We start from the raw sequence: 4,833 nt of genomic DNA, 5'->3' as shown, positions 1-4,833 counted from the left end.
TTTTTAGTAGATACGTGGTTTCACCATGTTGGCCAGGCTGGTCTCGAACTCCTGACCACAGGTGATCCCCCTACCTCGGCCTCCCAAAGTGCTGGGATTACAGGCATGAGTCACCGTGCCCAGCCTATACTTTTTTTTTTAATTAAAAAAATTTAAAAAAAACTTTAAATAAATATTTAAAAAATAAAAAATAAAGATGAGAATAGTGCTGAGTGTACTCTTTGGTGGCCTATATGAAACAGAACCTTCAAGGGTGTCGTCTCACCTGTGCTGGGGTGAGTCAGAACATGCTTTCTATCTGAACTCATGGACAGCATTTTAAGATTAGATGATTTTACGTCTAGCAATTCTTTGATCCCCCTCCATGGAAAAGGTTGATTCTAATTAATGTCTCCTTGAGTGTGGGCTGGACTTAGCGACTTAGTTATAACAAGCGGAATATGTCATAATGGACAGTGTGTTACTTTGGAAACTAGGTCACAGAGGCTCTGTGGCCAGAATCACTGACTCTGTGGGGCCCGGTCACCGTATTATAAGGACAAACACAGTCCTATGGACGGGATCTTGTGACACAAATCTGAAGTCCCCTGCGAAGAGCCTCTAGAAACATGCCAGCCAGCCAGTGTGGTGGCTCATCCCTGTAATAATCCCAGCACTTTGGGAGGCCAAAGCAGGAGAATTACTTGAACCCAGGAGTTTGAGTCCAGCCAGGACAACATAGTGAGACCCTGTCTCTACAAAAAATAAAAATAAAAATATTTAGCTGGGCATGATGGCCTATGTCTATAGTCCCAGCTACTCAGGAGGCTGAGGCCAGAGTATTGCTCAGGCCCAGGACATCAAGGCTATGGTGAGCTGTGATGCTGCCACTGCCCTCCAGCCTGAGCAACACAGAGAGACCTGGTCTCAAAAAGGCAAAGCAAAGCAAAGCAAACCAGAAAAGCTGCCAGCCACATGAGCGCGCCATCCTGAAATCAAATCTTCCAGCGCTGGCCAAGCCTTCAGATGACTGTATAGCCTTAGCTGACACCTTCCCTGCAAATTTCACGAGACCTGGATCCAGTGAAGTCACACAGAAACTGTGAGATAAAAAGGGCTGATTGTTGTTCAAGCCATTAACATTTAGAGCACTTTGTTACACAGTAATAGATAACTAATATGAAAGAAAAGGATATTTCACATAAAATCCAGGTATCTGGATTCCTTTGAAAATCATAAGAAGATTGGGAGGCATCGAGCCTCATTTCTTGTGTGGCTACAGACTTCTGGAGGTACATAGCCACTGCCCCCTACAGACGGGGCAAATGCTGCCAGCTGCCATTGCCCCCAGCCCGTCATTCCCTGTTAAATCTCAGACAGGCGCAGGCCTCAAACCATTTGCGCCTTGTGATCGGATGCTCAGCCTGTGCTGCATGTTTGCTTATCTGCCTGAGCCCTGAGTTGTTTGAGTTACGAAACTCTACTGAGTCTAAGACAGAGGGATGAAACGTGCAGATGTATTAGTTCACCCACCTAATATTTATTGAGTATCTGCTGTGTACCAGGCACTCTCCAGGGACTGGGACATTGAGTAAAACAGACAGAAAAATGAACCTGAGAATTAAGTAACATCTATGAAGTAGTGATAATTACTAAGGTAAAAAGTAAAGCAGTTAAAGAAAATACAGGCCAGTCTCACAACTGTAATCCCAGCACTTTGGGAGGCTGAGGTGGGTGGATCACTTGAGGCCAGGAGTTAATGACCAGCCTGGGCTGGTGAAACCCCATCTTTACAATATATGCAAAAATTAGCTGGGCGTGGTGGTGCGTACCTGTAGTCCCAACTACTCAGGAGGCTGAGACAGGAGAGCTGCTTGAGCCTGCAAGGTGGAGGTTGCAGTGAGCTGAGATCACGCCACTGCACTCTAGCCTGGGTGACAGAGAGTGAGACTCTATAAAAAAGAACATACAGGCCGGGCACAGTGGCTCATGCCTGTAATCCCAGCACTTTGGGAGGCCGAGGCGGGTGGATAACCTGAGGTCAGGAGTTCAAGACCAGCCTGGCCAACATGGTGAAACCCCGTTTCTACTAAAAATACAAAAACTAGCTAGGCGTGGTGGCGAGCACCTGTAATCCCAGCTACTCGGGAGGCTGAGGCAGGAGAATCGCTTAAACCCAGGAGACAGAGGTTGCAGTGAGCTGAGATTGCACCACTGCACTCCAGCCTGGGCAACAGAGGGAGACTCCATCTGAAAACAAACAATCAAACGAAAAACATACAGAAGGTCAAAGGAAGGAGGTGGTTGTGCAGGTCGGGTGGCCAAGAGACCTTCCCTAAGACGGTAATGTTTGAGCAGAGACCCGCAGAAGGCGAGGGAAGGAGCCATGCAGATATTCAGAGGAAGAGAATTCCAGCAAGAGGGAGGGGCGAGTGCAAAGGCCCCAAGGCAAGAGACTGCCTGGAGCTGTGCGAGGACAGCAAGGAACCCAGCTGGCTGAGGCAGGTGCACACAGGAGAGGAAGAGGAGGGCTCAGCCAGGTGCAGAGGGGCGAACATGCTGGCTTTGTTGTGGAAGCTTGGGGTGGGGGTGAGGGTGAGGGCAAGGAGCCTCTGCTGTGGTCTGAATGTTTCCTCCCCCAAAACTCATCTGTTCTGATCCTAACCCTGAGGGTGATGGTACTAGGAGGTAGGACCTTTGAAAGGTGATTAGGTCAGGAGAGTGGAGCCTTCATGAATAGGATTAGTGCCTTTGACAAAGGGACCCCAGGGAACTCCCTCACCCCTTCTACCACCTGAGTTCAAGACCAGCCTGGGGCAACATGGCAAAACCCTGTCAATGAATGAATATTAAAAATTCTTAATTTTGGCTGGGCGCAGTGGCTCACGCCTGTAATCCCAGCACTTTGGGAGGCTGCAGTGGGCAGATCACAACGTCAAGAGATCGAGACCATCTTGGCCAACACAGTGAAACCCCATCTCTACTAAAACTACAAAAATTAGCTGGGCGAGGTGGCGCACGGCTGTAGTCCTAGCTACTCGGGAGGCTGAGGCAGGGGAATCACTTGAACCCGGGAGGCAGAGGTTGCAGTGAGCCAAGATCGCACCACTGCACTCCAGCCTGGGTCACAGAGCGAGATTCTGTCTTAAAAAAAAAAAAAAAAAATCTTAATTTTGTGCATGGGACAATATAATTTACAACTTTGTGTGTTTTCATTGCTAGTACTTTTATTTCTGTATATGTTGTTGTTAAATAAACTTTATTATTAATTCATTTATTGGGCGTATTTTTCTGGGTTCTTTGACTATTTCCACATATCACTGTTTTTGGTAATCTTTTCTTTTAAAGTATATTTAACAATACATCTATGAATGATATAATCTATAATTCACTGTTTTCAATTTATCAAATCCAGTGGAGACTATAACAGTGAAAAGTCTATGAACCAGAAGGCAGCATCTTTGAACCAGACAGTGGGTCCTCTGCAGACACCCTATGTGCTGGTGCCTTGATCTTGGACTTCCCAGCTTCCAGAAGTACGAGAAAGGAGTTTCTATTGTTGTTAAGCCACTCCGTCTATGATATTCTGTTATAACAGCCTAAACAGAATAAGACAACCGCTCCTGTTGGGGACAGCGGTAACGTCTTTTTATTTTTTATTTTTTATTTTGAGATGGAGTCTCACTTTGTCACCCAGGCTGGAGTGCAGTGGCACAATCTTGGTTCACTGCGACCTCCCTCTCCTGGGTTCAAGAGATTTTCTTGCCTCAACCTCCTCAGTAGCTGGGATCACAGGTATCTGCCACCATGCTTGGCTAATTTTTGTATTTTTAGTAGAGATGGGGTTTCACCATGTTGGCCAGGCTGATCTTGAACTCCTGACCTCAAGGGATTCAACCTCCTCAGCCTCCCAAAGTGCTGGAGTTACAGGCATGAGCCATGGCGCCCAGCCAGTAATGTCTTTCATTCGGTGTTACCTGTCACTTTAGGAGAATCTAGTCTAATTAAGAAGGACAGAATAAAACGTAAGAAAACGTAAGAATATTTTAGAACTTCTCAAAGGTTGAGAGATGCCTGGGACACTTCACAGACATAGAGTTTCAAAATATACCTGTTACATTTTCCACTATATAGTTAAATTTTCAGTATCATATTTAGGGTTTCAAAAATTGTGGACCATTTCGAATGCCTGCTTTTAATAAGTTGACTCTTCTAAGATATACCAACACCCAGTGCAACATAACTGTGCTATTCATAAGATAATTATAGGGTACCATCAGCTTCCCTGGGCTGCCATAGCAAAATGCCACACACTGGTGCCTTAAAACAACAGAAATTTATTCTTTCACAGTTCAGGAGGATAGAAGCCTGAAATTGAGGTGTGGGAGGGCTGTGGCCCTCTGGCATCTTGAGGGGAGACTCTGTCCCATACCTTTCTCTTAGCCTCTGGCATTGCGGGCAACCCTTGGTTCTCCTCAGCTTGTAGACACATCACTGCAGTCACATGGCAGTCTTCTCCCTGAGTGTCTCCCTGTCTCCTGTGTGAGGTGTCTCTGTCTCTGTGTATCTCTGTCTCTGTCTTTCCTTAGAAGGACTCCATACACCAGATTAGGGTCCACCCTGATTACCTCATCTTAACTCGATTACCTCTATAAAGACCCTATTTCCAAAATAAGCCACATTCACAGGTAGAGGGGAGAAGAACTTCAACACATCTTTGAGAGGACACAATTCAACCCACAGCACAGGTTTTAGAAATATGTATATAGTGGTCAGGCACACAGTGGCTCACGCCCATAATCCCAGCACTTTGGGAGGCCAAGGCAGGTGGATCCCTTGAGGTCAGGAGTTTGA

The sequence above is a fragment of the Mandrillus leucophaeus genome, unplaced genomic scaffold (genome assembly GCF_000951045.1).
Source record: "Mandrillus leucophaeus isolate KB7577 unplaced genomic scaffold, Mleu.le_1.0 Scaffold232, whole genome shotgun sequence".
NCBI lineage: Eukaryota > Metazoa > Chordata > Mammalia > Primates > Cercopithecidae > Mandrillus > Mandrillus leucophaeus.
The sequence above is the reverse complement of the archived record's forward strand: the minus strand, read 5'-3'. Positions refer to the sequence as shown.